This window comes from Hylobates moloch, unplaced genomic scaffold (genome assembly GCF_009828535.3).
Source record: "Hylobates moloch isolate HMO894 unplaced genomic scaffold, HMol_V3 SCAFFOLD_22, whole genome shotgun sequence".
Classification (NCBI taxonomy): domain Eukaryota; kingdom Metazoa; phylum Chordata; class Mammalia; order Primates; family Hylobatidae; genus Hylobates; species Hylobates moloch.
In genome coordinates, this window is record NW_026652297.1 from 39,542,178 (window position 1) to 39,555,515 (window position 13,338).

The 13,338-nt window shown below is 39.0% G+C and overlaps 1 long non-coding RNA gene across 1 annotated transcript in view; it reads left to right on the forward strand.

Annotated features, from left to right (window-relative positions):
- Positions 1-9,300: 9,300 nt before the first annotated feature.
- Positions 9,301-13,338, forward strand: part of LOC116461707 (uncharacterized) — a 92,562-nt gene continuing 88,524 nt past the window's right edge. Inside the window, exon 1 of the long non-coding RNA XR_004246171.2 lies at positions 9,301-9,502. This is a non-coding gene — a long non-coding RNA (uncharacterized LOC116461707). The remainder of the gene's footprint in view (positions 9,503-13,338) is intronic.

Genomic DNA, 13,338 nt, shown 5'->3' on the forward strand with positions numbered 1-13,338 from the left:
TGTTGTCTCAAAAGAAAAAAAAAAAAGTGTAATGGCATCCAGAGAGCTGCATTTGTGAACACACTGTGGTGTTAAAACTGTAGCACATCCAGATAGGGCATGGAAGCTCTGTGTGCCTCCATAATAAACCAGTAACAGTAAGTAAAGCACTTTGCTATGTTCTGTGATTTGTTCTGGGAATTAACAAACCAGACAGGAGTTATGGGAACTCAATTTGTAGCTGGCTGGGGAGAAATGTAGGTGTCCTGCGCACTTCATTTGCAGCTAATGCCTGAGATAGGAAAGTCTTCTGGGATTCGGCGCTTAAGTTGTGGGGTTTGGGCTTACTCCAAATAGTTTCAGAATTGAATTGAATTGTTAGATACCTAGTTGGTGTTAGATAATTGGAAAACTGGTTGTTGAAGTGGGAAAAGTATCACATATTTGGTATGAGGGAGCAAAAACAACAACTCTCAACTACCTACTTCATGGACTTGGGCAAACCAAAAAACTGTCTGAACTTCAGTTTCCTCGACTTTGAAATCTGCATAATACTTGCAAAGTTCCTATAAACACAGAATATATGTATATATAGTTGAGAGGCTGAGGTAGGAGGATCACTTGAGCCTGGAAGGAGGAGGCTGCAGTGACCCATTGCACTCCAGCCTGGGTAACAGAGCCAGACCTTGTCTTAAGAAAAAAAAAAAAAAAGGATGAAAACTTACAGGCTTAGCATCTAAGAAAAAAAGGAAAGGAATGAGGTAATTCTTTTCACTTCAGGACTGCTTTGAACAACAGTAGGTAGATGCATTTGATATGAAATGATTGTTAGTTCCATTGCCAAGTTTGAAGAGCAAACAAGTCCTTCCTTCAAAATTAAAATGAAATGACCCTACCTTTTGGTCTCAGGTGGCAAGAAGCAGAAACATTCTTTAGGATATGTTAGTCTATCAGGATGTGATAGTCTAGACCATCTATCCTTTTCTTTGGATTCTCTAAAAGGGATAGCTTTAATTTGAGAGTGAAAACCTTCACCCCAATTCATGCTTCACCAGGAAAGAGAGGAAGAATAGTCCCAGAAATATCTCAAACCACAATTCTCAAGGGGAATTTTCAGCCCTTCTCCCAGGTCTCACATTAGTCTTCAGCTATTCTGAAATATACTGTGCATTTTAATGAGATGCATTAGAATGCATTCAGAACCAAACATGAGATTGGGTGTACCCTCCATATTCAAGAAATAAACTATGTTAAAAAACTCCATGCTCGTTACAGATTCAAGGCAGCCACAGTGAGGTCTCCCTGCTTGAGAATCAGTGACTTGAGAGATCATAACTCCTTATATATGTGGGTGGGTGAAGAGGGTGGTGAGACCATTAGGCTGTTTATCACCAATAACCAAGATACCCATGGTCCTCCCTTTTCTATGTCTAGATGGACACACTAGAGCCATACTCAGAGGGTTCTACATGATCTGCCTCCCATCTGACCTGCCATTTTGCTTTTCACGTCTTGAGTCGTGTTCCCATTGTGAAGGCAAAATGACTGAAATTCTGGACAGATTTGGAATCTAAGAAAGGATATGACTCATGCCCTTGTCTGCAGACCACCCCTTGAGTTGTAGCAATCCCCATAAAGTTCCTTAGCCCCAGCAGAGTGTGGTATGTCATGTAAAAACAAAGTGGCATTTATTTACTTGGTAAATGAGGTTTTATACCCGTTTTAGAGGTATTTTGTTCTACAAAAATATTGCCTTTCATAAATTGTGTCTATTAGACTTTATCCTGAGGCAGCAACAAAATATTGAGGAAAGCACGGACATGGGCTTTGGCTTCTGCCACACCTGGATTTAAATTATAGCCCTCTAACTTACTGTCTATGTGAGCTTAGTAAATGGATTGAATATCCCTGGGCCTGTTTTCCATGCGGAAAAGTGGGGAAATAACACCCATATATCATGGAATTTGTTGGAGGCTACCCTGAGATGAGGTAAATGGAAACCCATAGCTCTATATGTCATATGTGATATATTGTACTTTTGAAACCATTAGCACAGGTGAGGACAGGCTCAGCCCAGGAATAAGTGGACCCTGATAATAACTACGTCTTGGCATCAGAAGATCTCTCATTCTGAATGAGACTGTATTAGGCTGCTCTTGCATTGCTTTACAGAACTATTTGAGATTGGGTAATTTATAAAGAGGTTTAATTGGCTCACAGTTCTGCAGGCTTTATGGGAAGCATGGTGTTGGCATCTGCTTGGCTCCTGATGAAGCCCCAGGGAGCGTTTACTCATGGCTGTAGGTGAAGCAGGGCAAGCACATCACATAGCAGAAACAAGAGAGAGTGAGGGGGTGGGGGTGCCATACACTTTTAACAACCAGATCTGGAGAGAACTCACTCACTACCACAAGGACATTGCCAAGGCGTGAGGGATCCACCCCTGTGACCCAAACAGCTCCCACCAGGCCCCACCTCCAACACTGGGGATTATATTTTGACATGAGATTTGGGCAAGTATGAATGTCCAAACTATATCAGGACTCTCCAAGTTCCTTTTATGTCCAGAATCAGGAGGAGCAGGGTCTCCTGAGAGAATGACAGAATGACTGGTCATCAGAGCTGTGTGGTGCTCTTCAGAGTGCTCCAGTTGTCCCTCGGGCCCGGCTAGTTCAGCTTCCATGGGGACAGCTTTCTAATCAACCTTATATTCCCATCAATTCTTTTACTAAATCACAGTGGCTTAAGTATCCTATTATCTTAATTCCTTTGCCTCTGAAAAAATGACTAATTAACTGAATGAGTAACTCATTTAATAAAATTTAGGCATTAAACAATTTCCTTGGTTCACCATTTTTAAATTACTTACTATGTGACAGTCACTGCACTGGCCTACGAGGATGCAAACAGGCATAGAACAAAGCCCTCAACCTCAAGAAGCTCAAAATGTAATATAAAGACAAATAATAAACAATCAATTAGAAGAACATGTGAAGGGTACAGTAAGAGAAGTATTTTCAGGAAACAATGGGCTTGGCATAAATGTTAGGAAGCAGAGTAAAGATAAAACTACTAATTATTGACCACCTGTGTAATTTTCATACCACCTTTAACAACAGTGATTATTGAATCCATTTCAGAGATAAGGACACCAAGAGTTAAGGGGCTGGTGTCATTTTTAAATTCAGTTGTCTAGCCAACAGCAAGGCTAAGAAAAGCCCCCGTGTCAGTCAAAATTCACTGCTTCAAGATCACTTAGTGTCTGCTTGGCAGAAAGAAGCTCAGAACCTTACATCTGAACTCAACTAAACCTCATGTGTTTCCTCTGCAGTGACTTCTACATCTGCCACCAGCTAATTCCTGAAAAGTCCATTAACATCCATAGGAAGGGGCATTACATTTTTTTCAAGCACTCCATTATGAGTATTGGTATTATATCATATTTATGCCTTCTCTTGCCAAGTATATTAAATTTGACACATTTACTGTACATTTTTATTCCTTCTCTAGATCTGATTGAAACAGAGGGGTTTTCTCTAATTAGTTTATATATTAGAATTTATGTACCATTCTGGAACTACCCACAGACCTATCGGTGTTACAGGTGGAGTATAAATGCTAGCCATTATCATGATAAAACACCAAGAAACACTTAGGCAATGTAAAGTTATAATTTGAAGAGTTTATAGAAGAATCGAAAATAATTCAAACCATGAAAGATTCCAGTATTAGCAGCCTCTGGGATGTTCTCAGTAACACATAATGCTTTGTCTATTTCTACCCTAGCTGTCCTTCTACCTAACTCTATTTCAACAGGCAAAAGCAATTAAAGTTAGTATTTTGGAACTTAATTCATCTTCTTTGCTATTCGTCCCTCTCGTCTTCACACTACATCCAATATGTCATTAGCACACACCACTCAATGCCCTGGCCTTGAGCAAGCCTCAGCAGAGCTGAAGAGAAAGAATTTCTAGGAGGGAGGGCCACTTACCAATAGAGTGTGAAGGACTTTGCACCAAGACGCAAGGATCCCAGAGACTGCCTGTGATTTCTGGCATTTGAAGGTGTGTATAGTAGCAACTTAGCCACAAACACAAGTGTACATTCTCTAATAAGAGCCATGATCATCAAAGAAGTAGAAAGCTGGCCCTTGGTTAAAGGAAGGGGCTTTATGAGATGCTAAAACAGACTGCTTTCAGCTCTTTATAAATGCTGAAAGCCTCGGCAGGGCCAGATGGAAAGAAATTACTCTTGTGGCTATATCAGGGCTTTTTCTCATGTTTATGGAGTAATACGTTGCACATGCAAACAGAAATAGGCTTCTACAGCAGGAACCCTGTAACGCTGACATGGGTGTTGGAGGAGAGAGCTATTTTTTTTTTTTTTTTGAGGCGGAGTCTCGCTCTGTCGCCGAGGCTGGAGTGCAGTGGCGCGATCTCGGCTCACTGTAAGCTCCGCCTCCCGGGTTCCCGCCATTCTCCTACCTCAGCCTCCGGAGTAGCTGGGACTGCAGGCGCCCGCCATCACGCCGGGTAATTTTTTGTATTTTTAGTAGAGACGGGGTTTCACCGTGTTAGCCAGGATGGTCTCCATCTCCTGACCTCGTGATCCACCCGCCTCGGCCTCCCAGAGTGCTGGGATTACAGGCATGAGCCACAGCGCCCGGCCGGAGGCGAGAACTATTTTACTTGGTTTAACTTACCTGAGCGCCAGAATATTCACTGTAATAGGTATGTTCTAACAAGCCAAACTAGCTACATATTTAATTCATAGAGAGAGTGATCTTGTTTTCACATTATTCTCAAGTGATGTCAAGTATACAAATCTTAAATGCGCAGCTTGGTTCATTTTTCCATATATATACTGCCACCTTCTTAAAAATATATATTTTCTTAAGCCCCAATGTGTCTCTAGCTCCTCTTTCTGGAGGGATTCTTTACTGTATGATAATCACTATGGGAAAGACTAGTGAAGGGTGAGTATGCAGGGGCACACACACACATATGTGTGTGTGTGTATGAAATGTGAATAGAGATTGATTTCTTGCAAGGAATTGGCTTGCACCATTGTACATGTATATAAATATATATATATATATATAGAGAGAGAGAGAGGGAGTGCAATATGTAAATAGAATATTTTACATAGGTTATATATATATATAATTATACATAAAACCTATGTATAATATTGCTCTGTTTCTCATAGCACTCTGATTATTAGTTTATATATATATATAGAGAGAGAGAGAGAGAGAGAGAGAGAGAGTCATTTCTTGCAAGGAATTGGCTTGCACCATTGTACATATATATATAGAGAGAGAGAGAGAGAGTGCAATATATAAATAGAATAATATTTTACATAGGTTTTATATGTATGTAATTACACATAAAACCTATGTATAATATTGCTCCATTTCTCATAGCACTCTGATTATTAGTTTATATATACATATATGTGTATATATATGTGTGTATATATATGTGTGTGTATATATATATGTGTGTATATATGTGTGTGTATATATATGTGTATATATATGTGTGTATGTATATGTATGTGTATATGTGTGTGTGTGTATATATGTGTGTATATATATATGTGTGTGTGTGTGTGTATATATATATATATATATAGAGAGAGAGAGAGAGAGAGAGAGATTGATTTATTCCAAGGAATTGGCTTGCATTAGGGCCTGGCTAGGTGAGTCTGGAATCTGTAAGGAAGACCATCAGGAACTCTCTGGCGGGAGCTGACTGTAGTTTACAAGTGGAATTTCCTCTTCTTACAGAAACCTCAGCTCTGCCCTTAAAGCCTTTCATCTGATTGTATCAGGGCCACACAGATTATCAAGGTTAATACGCCTTACTTTAACCCAACTGATTGTAGATGTTAATCACATCTACAAAATACCTTCATAACAACACCTGAAATGTTGTTTGAGTAAATGTGTAAAAACTATAGCCTAGCCAAGTTGTCATACAAAATCACAATGGGATGATGTATACCAGGAAGAACAGTAAAAGGACCTGTAATATTGGTGAAGCAAGCCAGGAAGAATCATGAGATGAGATAGAAAAGGTGTATAGGGGCAAGATTATGCACTGCCTTGAAGGCTATGGTAGGGAGTTCATATATTGGGAAAATGTTGAATTTCAAGTAAGAGGTTTCACAGTCTATTAAATGTTAAATTTTTAGGCCAAGAGCAGTGGCTCATGCCTGTAATCCCAGCACCTTGAGAGGCTGAGGCAAAAAGATCACTTAAGGACAGGAGTTCGATACCAGCCTGGCCAACATGGAGAAATCCCATCTTTACTAAAAACGCAAAAATTAGTCAGGTGTGGTGGTGTGTGCCTGTAATCCCAGCTACTCAGGAGGCTGAGGCAGGAGAATCACATGAACCCAGAAGGTGGAGGTTGCAGTGAGCCAAGATCTCACCACTGCACTCCAGCCTGGGCGATAGAATGAGACTGTCTCAAAAAAAAAAAAAATAGATTTTAAAAAGATTGCTGTGGCTGTAATGAGAAAAATAGAAAAATAGCTTCTGACAGACAAAGTACTTAGAAGACTATTGTTTTGGTCTATGGTACAAATGTGGATGGTTTGGATTAGGGTGGTAGAGATGGAGGTAGGAGTATATTATTTCCAGGATATAATTTGAAGGTAGAGACAACAAGATTTACTGATAGATTTGTTGTGCTAAGTAAAGAGGAAAAATAAAGAAGCAAGGATGATGTCCAGATTTTGGGCCCAAGTAATTAGAATGAAGAGATCATAACCAATACAGGAAAGACTAGTGAAGGATGAGTATGCAGGGGCATCAGAGGCTGCGTTTTTGATATATTAATTTGAGATGCCTTTTAAGCACCCAGCTAGTGATGTTAAGTCGATAGTTTGGTATATGAATATGAAGTTTAGGAAGGGTGGTGGTGGGAGGTGAATGTAGGATTATCAGCAAATTCTAAGCCATGAGACCCTCTAAGAATAGAAGGAGAACCTAGCAAAGGAGGCTGCTAAGGAACAAAGAAGGAGAGAGAAGAGTCAGGAGGGTATGCGTCCAGGAAGCTAAGTGGAGAAATGGTCCATGAAGGAATAACAAACTATACAAACACCAAGACATTAATATATTTCTAAACTAGCTGACAACTGTTATGACTCAGACTAAAACAGCTCAAAAGTGTGATAGGCCACAAAAAAACTGGGGTAGGCTGAAGACCTTTAGTGGGTATATCCTTCACACCAAAACATCCCTTTCATCACTATATCCATTGCTATTACTTTTCCCTAGGTTGTCTCCTCCCACCCTAAAACCTCTATTATCTCTATTCTTCTTTGAACACTATAAAAATAATAAATAAAATTCAGTTGGGTGCCGTGGCTCATGCCTGTAATCCCAGCACTTTGAGAGGCCACTGGAGGATTGCTTAAGCCCAGGAGTTTGAGATTAGTTTGGGTAACATAGAAAGACCTCCATCTCTACAAAAAATTTTAAAAATTAGCCAGGTGTGGTGGCGTGTACCTGTAGTCCTAGCTATGGTTGAGGTGGGAGGATCACTCGAGCCCAGGAAATCAAGGCTTCAGTGAGCTATGATTGCACCATTGCACTTCAGCCTGATATATAGATAGATGATAGATGATAGATAGATAGATAGATAGATAGATAGATAGATAGATAGATAGATGATAGATAGATAGATATAGATATAGATATAGATATAGATATAGATATAGATATAGATATAGATATAGATAGCTACAAGCAGAAAATCCCTTTAAGCCCTCTCAGGAAATCAGGCATCTACTCAATTTATTATTAACTCTACCTCTGTCTATGATTTTTATGTATGGAAGAGAAAGCTGGGGAAGCCTGAAATCTGGGCAGATTGAGAATGGACCCATTGATGGTGGTAAGGAAGAAGAGTAGAAATGCATGTTGTTATGGGGTGGATAGTGTGAGACACAAGGGAAACTACATAGAAAATGTGTGTTAAATATATTAAGCAGCACGCAAACATAAATCAATGTTGTAATTCTACTACAGTGAGCTCTGCAGCAGATTCTCACCTCCTTGACACAGGGCTACCTAATGATCATATTTACAATGCCTTATGTAGTACTTGGCACACTCTATGCTCTCAATGTTTTTCAAATAAATTAGTGAAGGCTTTGGCATGGTAAGAAGCACACCATTGGGAGCTGCAAGGCCTCTTACAGATGATCTGGTGCAACTCCTTTCTTTTATAGTTACAGAAAATTGGTCTTAGAGAAATGACGTAATTTGTGCAATGCCATCTAGTAATACTGAAAGAAGAGAAACTTTATAAAATTTGACTACAGAAGTGGCTTAGCTATTCAACAACAAGCATTTGTGGAAATTAATTATGACATCTGACACCTGAAAAAATGCCTCTTAAAATTTTGAATTGATTAAAAAGAATAAACCAGATTGTATAACCTGACTTTCAGATCCAAGACTGAGGCAGTTTGAATTGAAAGAGGCCCACAGGAAATAGTTTTCTGATAAAAAATAAAGATGGGAAAGGGGATCGATTTCTTAAAACTTTAGATTATTAGAAATGAGAATATGATAGAAAAGCCAAAGAGATAGAGGGAAATAAAAGGTTTTTTTTTTTTTTTTCAGCAGTAGTGATTCAAGACAGTGTGAGCTAAGGCCTTTGTCAAAAGTTCCAAGACATTTTTTCCATGTATATGTACATACCTATTATATCTGTCCCTGAGATATGAGCTATGTATTGTTATTCAGACTACTTAACTTTTAAACTTCAGGGTCTTCCTCTGGAAAGCTGGAAAAAAAATAATGGTATCCACTGGTGAGGACTGAATGTGATAATCTAGGCGAAGTACTCTATTTGTGCAGATCTCACTCTAGGTAACATTGTAAACAACAATAAGCAAAAAGTAGCTGGTTGCAGTGGGAAGAATATGGGCATAGACCCTGGCATCCTACCACCTGGGTTCCCATGCTATCTCTGCTTCACCAAGTAACTGTACATGTGTCATGTTCGGTCTTTGAAGTTCAGTTTTTCATATGAAATATGGGTATGGTAATGACTAAATCCCAGATTTTCTGCAGGAATTGATAAAATATATGTAAAAGAAACTAGCATTTAGTTATTCTTTTTCTGTTGTCTCCTCTGTCACCCCATTTGTGTCCCTCCCTGATCCTCCTAGCCCCCTTTGTCCTGGCGGATCACCCATGCCTTATTCCCAAATGGCCTGCCCCTTAAGAGATCATTCAAAACCTCCTCAAATATATGGGCTAAAAACACTCTAATATGTTATTTCTCCCCTCAGGTTCGCATTTTAATGGCAATCCTTGAAAACGTAAAAGCCTTAGAAACCAGAAGAAATCAATGTTTAATGATGGAACTTGAAACATTATGACAAAGGAGAAGGAGCTGAAAGGAATTTTTAGACAACACTGAGTGCAACCCATTCATCTTCTGCATGAGCAAACTTAGAAGGAGAGAGAGAAACGACAGGTGTCACACTACAGCCCCAGGTCAGTAACTCAGTCAGGGATTCAGGTTAACAGACTCATAACAGGATGCTCTGCCTAACGTGCCATTTGTTTTGAGGGAAGACTCAGCAGTAGCTACGTTACTATCAGCAGCTAAGATTTGCTGTCCTGTCTACCCAATGCTCGTATCCAATAGCAGCTGGATCAGTTCCTGAGCTCAGCACTCTGCTGAGCCTCTCATCCTAGAGAGCAGTATACTAAATTGATATTTAGCATCTAAAAATAGCAAGGACACTGGCAATGCCTTACTAGGAGAATACTCACTAATCAATTACTGTCAAACAATTATGCCTTCTTCTGGGACCATCCTGTTGCAAGAAGGGATTAATTGGTTTTATTTATTTATTTTTTTTTATTTATTTTTGAGACAGTCTTGCTCTGTCACCCAGGCTGAAGTGCAGTGGTGCAGTCTCAGCTCACTTCAACATCCCCCTCCCAGGTTCAAGCGATTCTCCTGCCTCAGCATCCCGAGTAGCTGGGATTACAGGCACATGCCACCATGCCTGGGTAATTTTGTATCTTTAGTAGAGATGGGGTTTCACCATGTTGGCCAGGATGTTCTTGAACTCCTGACCTCTGGTGATCCACCTGCCTCGGCCTCCCAAAGTGCTGGGATTACAGGCGTGAGCCACCACGCCCGGCCGAGTTTTATTTTTATTTTACCCCATTCTGAAGAAGCAGCCGAGCTTTAAAAGCAAATATTTTAAAAAAGGAAAAAAGAGACGTAGCAAGTGTCTACTACATTTTTTCCCCATCCCAAGTTAGCTCAGAGGTTGGAAAAGACTGTCTTCCCTCTAATTATAGGCCTTACGTTAACTTAGAAATTTGGACTTTAGTTTCTAATGGTGAGAGAGAAAATAAAAGATGCCAGGAACCTGCTGGGTTCTGTGGCCTGTGTTTGTAATCTCAGATATTTGGGAGGTTCACGTGGGAGGGTGGAAGGCTGAGGTGGTAGGATGGTTTGAGGTCAAGAGTTACCAGTCTAGGCAACATAGTGACCTCATCTGTACAAAGTAGGAAACATTAGCTGGGCTGTAATCCAGCTAGTCAGAAGGTTGAGCCCAGGAGTTCGAGGCTGCAGTGAGGTATCATTGCTCCACTGCACTTTAGCCAAAGTGACAGAGCAAGATAAAAATTTTAAAAATGCCAAGAACCTAGAAATCACCTGTATTTTGGAGGGCTTATTTAGAAAACTATGGAATGTATATGGCACATATAACCTACAAAATGATATAATTTTGCCTGAGTTAAACCTCTTCTTTCAAGTCATATAGCTGCCCTTCAGCCCTGACCCTCAATTTGTCATCTCTCAGACCTTGATTTTTGTAAAGCTTTAGGTATTTGGCAATATAAGTTTGGTCCTCCTTTAAACAACTAAGAAAGCCATTCTGGGTAACCAATTCTTTTGTAAAGGACCAATTCCAAACAAAGGAAGGGGGAGAGGCAAAAAGATGAGGTAAGATAATGAATTATTTTAAATTATAAGGCCAAGAATGGGAGAGGGGACATAGGAGTGGTATCATAGAAACAGTAAAAGTGGGAAGATCATATTTCAAAGACATAAAAAAAGTGTAAAGATGATGAGAGAAACTGTAATAAAATTGTCAAAGGAAGATCAGAGACAAGGCAAGCTAAGCGAGTTAAATAAAAAATAGAATTTGCATAAGAAGGGATTTAAAAGACTTGAAAAAATACAAAGTAAAAGATCTAATAAAGATTATTGGAAAACAAATGAACATGGCAACGACAAGGTTCTGCAAAGAACAATAAATGCATTACAGATTATAAAAGTACTGCGAGAAAAACATCAGAGAGAAACTGCATGGCGAATTAAAAAAAAAAATCAGAGGAACCAAGAAGATGAAGACAAAAAGGATAAAAGTATTGAGGAAGTGACAGATATTAAGACAGTACACAGAAGGCATGCGAGCACTACTCACACACTACTTTAAAAAAAAAAATCAGAGGAACCAAAAGATGAAGACAAAAAGGATAAAAGTGTTGAGGAAGTGACAGATATTAAGACAATAAACAGACGGCATGAGAGCACTACTCACAGCATAGAAGAGCAAAAGTGGGTGATGGGTGTAAGGAAAATGTAAACTGCAAATAGGCTGAGTTTTGATTTTGTTTTTAAATCTACTGCAAAAGCATTTGATATTGCTTGAATGAGCATCAACAGGATGACAAAAGTATTCTTAAACTGTAATTAAGAGTTATTTATACATAAAAGCAGCTATTGCAATATTAGAAAATTTATGTCAGGGACCCTTATATCACCATAAATATCCAACGAGATGATTCTGCCTGCATTCACAATTTAGCTACGTTATAAACCTCCCTGAAGAGGAGCAAAAGAAAATGGTTGTGAACTTTTTCTTTACAAATATGACATGAGTTTTAGGACATTTGAAAGAACAGGACTGAGCTCTAAGTACATTGCTATCAAAAATATGGTAGCACGTTCTCTTCTACACCATCCTTCCTCCAACTCCAAGACCCAAGCAAAATTATAAAGTCTGAAGAATTGCCTGCTCCACAATGCTCAGACATCCCTGTCTCATGTACCATGAGCGTTGACACCTATTGATCCAGGGTCTTTCTCTGGTACCCTTTACTTTGGACAATGCCCACATCAGTGCAGCATATCAGACGTCAAAAGTGTAGGCCATTGCTTCCAGACAGAACGCGAATTCTCTCTTCAATTAACAATGGGTGGAGAACTCTCTTGATTCCACCATCTGATGGCCTTCTCATTATATTATAAGAATCTTCTAAGTTTATAGTATTATGGAATTCTAGATTGGAAAGAGACTGGGAATATCAAATAATCCACACTATTATTTCACAGATGTGGAGAGATCAAGGCCAACAGTGGTGAAGTGACTTTCTTAATCCAAAGGGTGACACTCGTATATCAGAACCTCTCCTGGGTGCCCTATGAGAAAAATACATTTTATTTAGATAGATTATACAAGAAAACTCTTAAAACTGTCATAGGAGAGTAAAGGAATTGACATAAAAATTAAGCAGATATAAAATATTTGGCTTATGGAAAATCAAACATATTTCATTGCACTAAGCGAGTAGCTCCCAAACTTTCTTTATCTTCAGTGCTCACAATGTCTCAATAATTTTTTATAGCATACTTGGGCAAAAATAAAGACCTAACAGTTCAGTTTATTAAAGTAGATCCAAACACCTTAGCAAGTATTTATGTCTTAACAACTTATTAGCACTCCAAAAATATAATACGTAAAATAAAAATATATTCTTATTTCATTCTTATCCCCAAAACTGTAGTCACCTCTTATCCACAGTTACACTTTCTGCAGTTTCAGTTAACGCCATCAGCTATGATCTAAAAACATTACAGTATTTTGAGAGAAAGAGGAGAAAACATTCACATAATTTGCATTACAGTATGTTGTCATAATTGTTCTAACTTATCATTAGTTACTGTTTCTAATCTCTTACTGTGCCTAACTTATAAATCAAACTTTACTGGAGATATGTATGTATAGGAAAAAACACAGTATGTATATGGTTTCGTACTGTCCGCGATTTCAGGCATCCATCGGGGGTCTTGAAATGTATTACCTATGGATAAGGGGGCACTAGTCTATTTGGGGTTGGCATGTGAGCATTGTTAGGCACCGCACGACTTCTCAAACCTTAGAATAAGATTGCATATAGCCATCTTCATTTCCTGTTCCACCCCAATTTTCATCTCATATTTGCTTTTTATCATACCTGCTACAAACTGAACTTCACAAAGATATGTCATTGAAAGGAAGGTGCCATGACATGGTATTGAA